Source organism: Solanum lycopersicum, chromosome 2 (assembly GCF_036512215.1).
Source record: "Solanum lycopersicum chromosome 2, SLM_r2.1".
Classification (NCBI taxonomy): domain Eukaryota; kingdom Viridiplantae; phylum Streptophyta; class Magnoliopsida; order Solanales; family Solanaceae; genus Solanum; species Solanum lycopersicum.
Window position 1 is genome coordinate 18,159,708 of NC_090801.1, and position 13,162 is coordinate 18,172,869.

The window sequence follows — 13,162 nt, forward strand, 5'->3', positions numbered from 1 at the left end:
TAGGTTGTGATCTTAATATAAATTTTATTATATTTGTTCAATTGAATTTGTTATTTGTTGAATTACTATTAGATGATGTTTTTATATCAATCAGGACTAAAGTAGGGAGAATAATAGACATATGATTCATGTTCTTAAGATGTTTATTTAGGTTATGAATTATGTTGTGAATTGACCAGAGTATCTTATCATAAGCTATGAACTAGTGATGAATTGTGAGATAATGATTCAATTGAATTTGTTAGCATGTTTGTTATTTATGAGTGATGATATTATATCCTTATTGTGTTTAATTAATGGTTCATGCTAAGAAATTTATGATGAATTATGAAGGAAACTTGGTAAGTGTTGTAATCCTTATTCTTTACTTCAATTATGGTAATTGTTATTAAGTCATGATGTTATATTGGAGTATGCTTTGTATTAGGATTTATAGGCTTGGTATGTTGTTTAGTTGAAATTTCTTGACTAAGATGTAAATTTTATAAGGATGGTGAATAATTTACCAATGTGCCTTATTATGAAGTGATATGTAAATGTGCTAACCACACTTATATGAATTGTAATTAAAGTATTATACTCCTGCAATTCTTGTTGATTTATGATGATGATGATGTTTATACGAGGGTTAGACCTTATAACATACAATAAGCTATGATGATTAACAAAGACATTTCATAAAGGGACACTAGCTTAGCACCGAGTGAACTTGATAATGAGAGGTGATGACTTTTCATAGAGGAAGATTCACCATATAGTTCCACATACGGTGCTTACTCCCCTATGAGGGTTACTTATCCATTGGATTCCCATGATAGGAGACCCCATTTGCCAAGAGATATATAGAGGTACTGTAACTATATCTTTGTTATTTAACTATGTTGACCTCATAAGAAGACTATCTAGTAGATCCACCTACAAAGCTATGTTTATGATAGGATTTCCTTCGGCCGGTAGACCTCCTTCCTTCATTTTAAGGTTTTACGACCCCAGATTCTACACTTAGTTGTTGTTGTCTATGTAATTTGAGGCAAGTTCTTCCTAAAATAAAATGAAGTAAAAAAATTCAAACCAACATTGGTAACTTGAGAGTTTGACTTAGATTATGTAGGGGTATGGGACACTACCTGTGCCTTGCACTAGTTTACCTTGAAGGGAACGTTATGAGGTTGTTATTATGTATGTATATGCTCATAATTCTACATAATATGTATATGATGAACTTGCAGATTGTTGTTACTTTATGATGATTTGTCTCACTCATGGATATGTGTCGGTCTATATTGTTAAAGTATTATGAAATGTACTCTTAATTTCCATGCTATGTGAAGTAGGATGTTGGTCATGTTTCTTTTTGACTTACTTGATTGAGTAAAGTTATAGGGCTTTTCTTAGTCATTGCACTTGTCGACTTGATAAGGGTTTTGGGTAATTTTCTTTATTTAGCTTTGTTATTATGAACTCCTATTAATGTATGTGGTAATTCATGACTTGCTGATAAAGTTACTTGACTATGTATTCAATTACATGATATGCTTCTTAACTTGACAAGATTTGATGTTGTTGGTTGATATACCGTGGTTTGATGGTATTATTAATACTTTTTCCTTAAGTTTAGTGTGTACAAAATCGTTTTTGTGCTAATTTTTATATAAGTTTCTCTTTGTTTTGCAGGAAATTCGGTGACTAGCTTAGTAACTTTATTCAATCTAAAAGGTTGGCTCAGTGGGTTGGTTTGGCCGCCTTTAAGTGAAGGGGTCTAAAGGCGAAGATCTCTTTTCGACTAGCAAGTTTACGTACCTAGGTCCTAAGTTTCTCATTACTCGGTGAAGTCTGATTTCAGCGATAATGACTTTGCCAGGTTCTAGGGAGGCTACTCTTATTTTTTGTCGATCGAGCCGCTGATTGCAGAGATTTTGAGGGAAGAACTGCAAAAGAGACCACCTACAGAGCTTATGACGGACGTCGTGCTTGTGACGGTCCGTAGGTGGCAGCGTAGTGCAGCTGTTGAAGGAAGATGGGAAAGTCTGACCAAGTGTGGGATTACGAAGATTGTTATGGTCCGTCGTGGCTATGACAGTCCGTCCTGCAGTTTAATCGTGAAGTTCAGAGAAGTGATCCCAGTACCCAGATTCCAAGAGTTGAAGTGCTTTGGAAAGAAGACCCTCGACGGACCGTTGTGCCTATGACGGTCTGTCATACTTGCCGTCGAGGGGAATGAAGATAGCAGAAGAAGAAATTGCACAAGTATGGGACGATGGAGTCCATGAAGGTCCGTCGACCCAGCCGTGTTTTGGCAGATTTCCAGCAATTATTATCCTTGTTTAATTAGATTTTTATTTTTTTTATAAATAGTGCGAAAAATCTCGTTTTTGAGGTTTGACTCTATGGGATTAGACATCAGATTTTTAGACTTTTTGTATTAGTGTTGGATTTTGAGATTTTTTCAAGTGATTTTTTGATATTAATCAAGCAAAATTTGGATTTTATTCTTTCTCATTGATGTAAGTACATGAATTCGTATTTAATATATTTAAATAATGTGTTTATGGCTATAGGTAACTAAACTCCATAACTAGGGTTGTGTGAACCATAGTCAAATAATGAGATAAACCCTAACAAAAATAACAATTCTAGATTAGTGTCTTGCATGTATTAATAATTCTTTCGCTTAAATGTCTTTTTAACGGATAGGCAACGCTAGAACTCGCCTTAATGCTACTTGCCGGACCAAGGAGGTAGATAATAGGAAAAGAATTATTAACATAGATTTAATGTATACTATCTAATAGGCTAGTATTGATTGGTACGAGGTAATAACATAGTCAAATATCAAATATGATGCTTAATATTAGGTAAGGAAAAGGGTAAGGATAGCAACACACATAGCCGGAGCAAGTTGCGGAGTGAGATTTTCTTGATGCCGGACCAAGGATTTAGAAATATACAACATATCACTTTGCATGCAAGATACTTGGAAACAATTTTTATAGTTAGTATCAAGTTATGAACCTGTGGGAGCACGTAAACCCTAGTTACTTTGATTAATTCATTAAAACCCAACATTTAAAGCTGTTAAATGTCTTTTTCAAGTTCGTTATTTATTTTCACTCATTTAGAAATAGAAACCCCCTTTTATTGTTTTTACTTTCCAAGGAAGTCATTGACAAAACAATAGTAATAACAGGTTGAAGTTAAGTGTAGACTATTTTCCTCGTGGGAATGATCCCAACCACACTAGTTGGGTTATTTACTTAACACGACCGCTTTACTTCTTATTTGAAAAGTACGTTTGAGCGTATCAAATTTTGGCACCGCTGCCGGGGATTATAGATTTTAGATTATCTTCAATCTATTACTATAGTTTAGTTGATATTTTCTTGATTTTACTTTGTTTTATTGTTTTTGATTTCTTTTCAGAACTACCCTCCTTGTATGCAAAATACACGAAGATGAAGAGAACCCTTGATTCCCTATGATCAGGAGCTAGAGCGCACACTGCGCAATATGAATAGAAACACGGGAATAAATGATGAGGATCCGAACCAGAACATCCCAGCTCCGATTGATGTTCATGGTCAGATGTTACCCGATGCTCCAGGTGAACATCAACAGAGGGGACAAAATCCTGTTCCACGGCCCCAAGCATACTACAGAGGGTATGATAACATAGTAGACTCAGATGGGCCACTTGTCTTGCCCCCTCTAACCATAGGACACACTTTTGTGGTAACTAGTAGCCTAATGCAAATGCTCACTGCCAGTGGTTTGTTTTCAGGTCTACCTTCTGAGGATCCACATGCCCATATAGCTAAGGTAAGGGCAGTGTGTAAAAGATGTGTGGGGAGGCCTGATTTGGATTTAGATGTAATAGGTCTCAGAGTGTTTCCTCTCTCACTGACGGGAGAGGCTGCTATATGGTTCACTGAGCTCCCATACAACTCAATCTTCACTTGGAACCAATTAAGAGATGGCTTCTTAGCACACTACTATCCGGTCTCCAAGAAACTAACCACAAAGATAGAGTGAACAATTTTGTGGCAGTATAAGGAGTGTCAGTTAGTAGTTCTTGGGATAGGTTAACCTCATTCTTGAGAAGTGTTCCAAATCACTGTATAGATGATGAGTCACTGAAGGAATACTTCTATCGAGGACAGTATAATGATAACAAAGCGGTGTTGGACACTATAGTAGGTGGATCTTATGGAGAATGCCCATTATGCTGAGATTGCAGAAAAATTAGAGAAAATCTCCTGGAATAACAAAGCTTGGAGTACTAGGAATTCCGGTACAGGAAGAAACACCTTTGCAATGCAGTCCGCTCACAACCCAGCCACAGATGAGATTCGTGAAGAAATGGCTCAGATAAGAACAGAGCTCGGTTTGGTCCTAAAACATCTCACTAGGGGTGCAGAAAAGATAAATGCAGTCAACTACTTGGCTAAACCACCACCTCCAAACATAGAGTGTTATTATGAGGACGATTCCTATGCAGTAAATGAACAGTTGGAGGGTTTCCGACCAAGTGCCCAAGGCTCTAATCAGGAGTATTGGCGCCAAGGTTAAGGGAACCAAGGTCGGAACAATGGTAACTACAATTGTGAGGGTCATTTTGTCCGAGATGGAAACTAGTATCACGACAACAACTTCAACAGGGGTAACTATGGTAATAGAAACGACAGGAATGGACCATATGTTCCTCCTCAAAATCGTGAAGTTACTCCTAGGGATGGTGGAGGTAGTATGTCGCGATTTGAGGATATGTTGCATAAAATGATGAGGAGGTTCGGTGCTAGTGATGAGCGCAATAAAGAGTTGAGGAATGATTTAGCGGGTATTAGGCAAATAGTTGATACACATGCAATATCGATTAAGCAACTTGAGTTACAATTGGCCCAATTATCTGCATTTGTGAACACATGGCAACCGGGCACTCTTCCTAGCAACACTGTCCAAAATCAAAAAAATGATGGACATTGTATGGCAATTACTACTCGCGGTGGCAAGAAAACATCGACCCACCTATGCCATCTAATGAGAAAGAGGTGACAAAAGATACTGATAAAGTTGTAGATGTTGATTCTGAATTAGAGGAGAACACTGAGAAAGATGCTGAACTGCCTAGAAAGGTAATTCCTATGCCTAGGTCACCACCCCCATTTCCTCAAAGATTAATAAAAAAAACTGAGAATGGCAAATATCGGCATTTTATAACAATGTTAAAACAACTTTCTATCAGTGTCCCTTTGGTAGAAGCTTTAGAACAAATGCCCGATTACACAAAGTTTATGAAAGATCTGGTCACACAAAAAAAGATCGGTTACTTTTGAGGACGATGATAGAATGCAGCATTGTAGTGCCATTGCTACAACATCTCTGGTCCAAAAGAAAGAAGATCCGGGTGCGTTCACTATTCCTTATACAATCGGGCTATTACATTTTGTGAAAGCATTATGTGATCTGGGGGCAAGCATAAATCTCATGACCCTCTCGATTTACAAGAAGTTGGGTTTGGGTGACCCAAAGCCCACTGCGATGTGGATCCTGATGGCTGATCGCAAAGTAAAATGGCCTACAGGTATATCCACGATGTGCTAGTAAAAGTGGAGTCATTCATATTTCCAACATATTTTGTTATTCTTGATTGCGAAGTCAATTTTGAAGTGCCTTTTATTCTTGGGAGACCATTCCTTGCCACGGGAAGAGCCTTAGTAGACATGGAAAAGGGGTAGATGAAATTTCGATTGAACAATGATGAAGTGACCTTTAATATTTGTAGGTCCATGAGGCAGAGTGGTGAGCTCCAATCGGCATCTGCTATATCCATAACATGGGTGAGAAATCTAAGACACAAATAGAAGAACGTCTAGGCGTAGAAGCATTGGCGGCAATGATAATGAACTTTGATAGCGAATGCATTGAAGAGTATGAGTCATTAGTCGCGGCTCTTGACCGAGGTGATGTTTGGTTTAAACCGAAGATATTTGAGCTTGATATGAAAAATCGCGAGTCCCCACCCGCGAAACCATCTATAGAAGAGGCTCCAAAATTAGAACTAAAAGCTCTCCCACCTCATCTCAGGTATGAATTCTTAGAAAATGGTGACACTTTGCCGATAATCATTACATCAGACCTGGATGAACAACAAGTTCAGAGTTTAGTAAAGGTACTAAAAAGGTTCAAAAGAGCTATTGGGTGGACTATTGCGGACATTATTTGGATCCCTTCTGGTATTTGCTCTCATAAAATCCAACTCATGCCTGATCATAAGCCGAGTATTGAGAACCAGTGACGCTTGAATCCTCCTATGCAAGAGGTTGTGAAGAAGGAAATCATTAAGTGGTTGGATGCCGGAGTAATCTATCCAATCGCCGATAGTAGTTGGGTATGTCCGGTTCGGTGTGTACCTAACAAAGGGGGAATGACTGTGGTCCCCAACGAAAAAATGAATTTGTTACAATGAGACCGGTTACTGGATGGAGGGTGTGTATGGATTACCGTAAACTGAACTCATGGACTGAAAAAGACCATTTTCCTATGCCCTTCATGGATCAGATGTTGGATAGACTTGCCGGAAAAGGGTGGGTATTGTTTTCTTGTTAGGTATTCGGGGTATAATCAGATTTCTATTGCACCAGAAGATGAAGAGAAAAACACTTTCACTTATCCATATGGGACCCTTGCGTTCAGAATAATGTCGTTTGGGTTGTGCAATGCACCCGCATCATTTCAGAGATGTATGATGTCAATATTTTCTAACATGGTGGAGGATAGTATAGAACTTTTTATGGATGATTTTTTCTGTGGTCGGTGATTCATTCGAGGGGTGTTTGACCAATTTATCTTAGGTTCTTAAGAGATGTGAAGACTGAATTTTAGTACTAAACTGGGAAAAGTGTCATTTCATGGTTAAAGAGGGTATTGTGTTGGGTCATCGCATTTTAGAACAGGGCAAAGAGGTTGATCAAGCTAAAGTTGAGGTAATAGAGAGACTTCCCTCACCGATCTCTGTGAAAGGTGTGAGAAGCTTTCTTGGGCATGCAGGTTTTACAGGAGATTCATCGAAGACTTTTCAAAGATTGCATACCCATTGTGTAAACTACTGGAGAAAGATTGTAAATTTAGTTTTGATGAATCCTTTCTTAAAGCATTTGGTGAGCTAAAAGAAAAGTTAGTGTCTGCGCCTATCATTATTTCTCCTGATTGGAACAGTCCATTTGAGGTAATGTGCGATGCTAGTGGGGTGGCTCTTTGTGTAGTATTGGGATAGAGAAAAAACAAAATCCTTCACTCCATTTACTATGCTAGTAAATCCCTAAATGAAGCTCAGAAGAACTACACAGTGACTGAGCAAGAACTCCTTTCAATAGTCTTTGCTTTTGAGAAATTTCGCTCCTATTTGCTAGATACTAGAGTTATAGTGCATACTGACCACTCAGCATTGAGATATTTTATGGTGAAGAAGGATGCGATACCTAGGATGATTCATTGGGTATTACTGCTTTAAGAATTTGACTTTGAAGTGCTTGATAGAAAAGGGACTGAAAATTAAGTTGCTGATCACTTGTCTCGTCTAGAGGATGAAGCTATGAGAGAGTTAGGGGATAATAATGACATTGATGATACATTTCTCGATGAACATGTATTGGCTGCTTCACAAGACTTGATTCAATGTTTCGCAGATTTTGCGAAATATCTGGCTAGTGATATTGTTCCATCAAACTTGTACTTTCATCAAAGGAAAAAGTTCATGTACGATGTGAAGAAGTTCTTTTGGGATGAACCATACTTGTATAGGAATTGTGCCGACGGGCTTATTCGGCGTTGTGTGTCAGAATGTGAAATGTTAAGTGTGTTGGAGGCATGCCATTCCTCACCTGTTGGTGGACATCACTGTGGTATCCGAACTGCGCATAAGATATTACAATGTTGTAACTATTGGCCAACTCTTCATCAAGATGCTCATGGGTTTGCTAAATCATGTGACAGATGTCAATGAGATGGTGGTATTTCAAGAAAGCAAGAGCTCCCTCTAAACCCCATTCTTGTGATTGAGTTATTTGATGTTTGGGGTATTGCCTTTATTGGCCCTTTTGTGAGTTCTCATGGCATGAAGTACATTCTAGTACCAGCCGATTATGTATCTTAATGGGTCGAAGCCATAGCCCTCTCGAACAATGAAGGGAAGAGTGTCACTGCATTATTGAAAAAGAATATATTCTCTCGTTTTGGCACCCCAAGGTCCATTATTAGTGCTGGGGGCTCCAACTTCAACAACAGATTGTTCAAGGGTTTATTGGAGAAATACGGGGTTCGCCATAATGTGGCCACTCCTTACCACCCTCAATCTAGTGGGCAAGTTGAAGTGCCTAATCGGGAAATAAAATAGATATTGTCAAATACAGTGAATGGTAGTAGAACGGATTGGTCAAGGAGGCTTGATGATGCTCTTTGGGCCTACCGGACAGCATATAAGACTCTCATAGGTATGTGTCTAGACCAACTTGTATATGGTAAGGCTTGTCATCTTCCGCTTGAGTTAGAGCATAAACCCATGTAAGCTATGAAGAAGTAAAAATGGATTGGAGCAAAGCTGCAGAGCAAAGGTTAAATGGGTTGAATGAACTCAATGAATTTCGCCTAAAAGCCTATGAAAGCTCAGCACTATACAAAGAAAAGATGAAGAAGTACCATGAAAACTAAATTGAAAAGTGAGAGTTTATGGTCGGGGATTTGGTGCTGTTATTCAATTCTAGGTTGCGCTTGTTTCCGGGCAAGCTCATGTCCAAATGGACTGGTCCTTACTTGGTTTCTCAACTATTCCCTCATGGAGTAGTTGAGTTGGAAACTAAGGAGGGTGTGCGGTTCAAGGTGAATGGACAACGCATCAAAATCTATTTCGGGCATGCTGAATCGGCAAATGAAGTGATAGAGGCATACCATCTTGATGAAGTTTGTGTAATCAATGGTCCCCAGTCGTGCCCCGACATTAAATCAGGCGCTTGTTGGGAGGCAACCCAATACTTATCGTCTTTTTAGTAATGGTAGCATTTTTCTGCTAATGGGTTTTAAATTTGAAGGCACATCACCAAGAAATTCTGCAAAAAGTTACTCTGCAGCAGTCATTGACGGACACATCGACGTACTGTTGTGCCTGCGACAGAACGTCGTATGCATCCGTCGTACCAGGTACTTTTGCTATTATTTTGAAACTAGGGCACCACGACGGAACCAATGATGGGCCATCACAACTGTGCTGGACCGTCGTCGGGGACCCGTCGCATGATTAATGAGGTATACCCGACGCGACCCGGCTGAACCAATTTTCAAAATTAGAACGTTTAAACTCCCCAACCCCTCATTTCACCCCCATTACTTCATTAAATCTCCCATTACACTTCCCTTGTCAACTTCCACAATCTGTTCCTCTCTCAACCACCGATCATTACCCTCTCACAATTCTCCATAGCTCTAAAGTGTTATCTACTAGTGGAAACTGCTGCTGTGAGTGTCTACCTTGCCACCGAGTACTTGTGCATTTGTTTTTCTCCATTTCTAAGGTATGTTTCTCTAAATTTATACTCATTTATCTTTCCTTGTTGTTTACTAGTTAGTATTATGCTTAGTTCCTCATCGTATGCTGTTTGCTTTAGACGATTCTCTCTAACCTAGGTTACAAATGTTCGAAAATGCAATGTTTACCACCCTAGATATAGGTGCTTTTGCATTGCTAGTTTCCTAGGTAGTTGGGTTAGTCACATATAAGTCCAAAACACTACAAGGTTGATGTGGGTTCATCGGGGATGCTTAGGGTACCCTTAGTTCTGTCACTGTCATTCAGAATGAGACCCCGATGACGAACCGTCGTACCTATGAAGGACCGTCGTAGGGTCCGTTACAAAAGCCGTAGCACCCCTGTCCCAACAGACACATGTGACAGATCGTCGTACTCGTGACGGTCCGTCCTGCATAGCCGTCATGCTTGTCAGAGATCCTGTTTCTAAGAGTCTCTCATTTTTTTCCCAAGTGTTCCCCAAAAGAACACATGTGACGGACCGTCGTCTTCACAACGGTCCGTCCTTCACAACCGTTCTCGTTGTTCGAGACCCTGTTTCTAAGGATCTCTCTTTTTTTCCAAGTGTCCTTCAACGGATACATGTGACGGACCGTCGTACCCACGACGGTCCGTCCTGCATGACCGTCATGACGGTCAGAGACCGCTCTCCTAAGGGTCTCCATTTTTTTTTCTCAAGTGTCCTACGACGGACATCTACGACGGACCGTCGTTCCTGTGACGGTCCGTCCTGCACATACCATCATGCTAGTCAGAGACTCTCCTTCAGGGTTCTCTATCTATAGATAGTCTAAGTAAAACACGACGGACCATATGACAGTCCGTCATAGTCACGACGAGCCGTCACCTTGCCCGTCGTATGTCACTGCTTCTACCGCATTGACATACTATTTTTAATATTTTATTTCGTATGGTTTCGCTTGTCTTGTTTGGCACTAGTTGTACTAATATTGATCCTTTGAAGGTACTATCTACTATGGCACCCAAGCAAGACCGAATCTACGCACGCGGGTAATCATAGTCTGTCGCCCCATTTGCACGCATGATCATCGGCTCTGATGATTAGCGGGACCCTGAGTATGTGCCCCTAGGCACTTCCATACCTTCCCGTGCTGCATGTGCTCCCAGAGCCACACCCAAAAAGGTGGCGTCCAGCAAAGTCACTACCTCCCAGTCTGATGAGGAGCGCACACTGATCGGCACACCCTCTAGGTCAGCCACAAATTAGGAAGGAGCGTCTGGCTCCTTAGGAGTATCATGGTCCGAGGAAGCAAATGGCTCTGCAGAGGTTCCCGCACCTGACACCGCTGCAGTGTTGGCCTCGTCTGATGAGGCTGACAATTGAGACTCTACATCTGGCTCACCAGCTTAGGTCCCTACTCCAGCCACTGACCATCCCAACCGGTGGTGTGTCGACGGGCAGTTTCAAGTCTACTCCGACGCCAAGATCCTGACTGATAAAGGAGTGATGACTCGAACAATCACTTTGGAGCGGCAGGTAGTTACACGGAGTCTCCCGACGATGCCGGAGATCCACAACCTCTTCACCAGGCAACCATGGGCTAAACATGAAATTTGGTGTTGTAGAGCCTTACCCAAATGGAAGGTGTTGTTAACTATCCAAGGTAGAAAATGAACACATGCTAGCATACTAAGTGTAATTCACTTGCTAGATTCTATGTGACAAGCATAGAGAAACTTAGAGGTAAATGTGAAAACCCTCTTTATGGCAAGATGGGGCATTATGGTTATTCACTTATGAAAACCCTATTTTTGCCTATTGAGGCATTGTGGTTATCCACCTCATGAGATTTATCGTAGACCTTCCTTCTCATATTGGAAAGTGACACACACTAATATACAAGTTCACTCGTTGCTAAGCTAAGTTCCTTATTACTGAAAAAGCATTTATTATCATTTCCTTATAAAACATAGGCTTAGGAGAGTCATCCGGTCATATACTTTGCTCATAGCTCATAGATGAAAGTTCATCAACCTACATCATGTTAGAAATGTTTTTACATGGACATAACATATATTATTAGTACTATATAGTTTAGTATACCCTTGAGCACACCTTTCAAGCCCCCTCTATTGACTAGATCATCTTTCATGTGTGTGTATACATATATGTGAGCAAAATTTTCACATAATACATATAAGGTCACAAATTTTCATACATTCACATTCATGCACATAGCAACAAAAAATAGAATCTATCCTATCCAGGCATATATGTGGAAAGCATAGGTAAAGTCCTATACCCTTGCCTATACAAATACACCTACCAAGTCATCCTAGTTAAGGAAACACATATCATAATTGCATAGATATAAACTTAACATGCATAGTAGTAGACACTAGTGAATATGAGAACTACCTTTCATTTAGGCACCATCATCTATACAAATTGTAAGCATGCATGTAAAGTGAGGGTGTGTACATTGGTAAATATGATAACGTGATGGGTATCAACAAAATATTAAGGCAAATACCGTCTTAATACAACAATACATACTCCAGCATAGACCACACAACACAACTTAGCATAGGAAGAAAGGTAACTTCATATTACACTTTAAGACTCTTAAAATTAACTATTCAAACCTTCACATAAGGGTGGATGGGTAGGGTTCATCAATTTTTAACAGTTTATTTGTGATAGAACTACAAATGATTTTAACCTAACCATTTACATGCTAAAAACAATAGTAACATAACCTAGATTCACAACTAAAGAAGAAATCTAGGCACAAGTTATACATAAGGTGATCTTCATAACCACTCATTAATATATTAATTAAGTTTCTTTCAAGGCCATGGTAAACACTTATACAATTACAATAGAGCAAACACCGCCACCATAACTGGACCATACCACACAATGACATACAAGGCTTCATCAACATTGCTATAAAGAAGTAGAGAAGTAGAAGAGTAGAGCAATTCTTACCAATTCTTTAGCATTTGGTCATCAATGACCATTAATAATTTTTCTTCAATAATTCAAGTATATGGCAGTAGCTAAAATACCATAGTCATAAAAAATTAAAAAACATGTACAAGTCCCTACAAGATCATATTACAATGTAATACAATGCATCACATATATACAAGAAAGTAGAAGAACAAAGATCTTTAACCCAATTCTCTTGAATTGATCATCAATAACAATTTATCAAAAATACTAATGTAGTGATGTAGATAAAGATATCCTTACTAAAATGAAATCATGCCTAATCTACCCTAACATTTAGATTATGTCATATACATTACAACATCCACTTTATAAGCTAGAAAAATCTAATTCAATCTTTACCAATTTCATGGTTATGTACTTATATTAGACCAATAATACCTTATTATACATTATCCATAAAGTAAGTACCTAAAAATAATTAAGCATTATCAAGTCACAAGACAAGCAACCTAATGTCAGGATCACAAGTTACCACTTGATAGACTAGAAGAACCTACATCAATTCATTTAAGCCTTCATTAATTCGATTATAAAGGATTTATGCTCACAATTCAACTAACTTATTAACCTAAGGCAGTATCACCATTAACTACAACATGCTCATATGT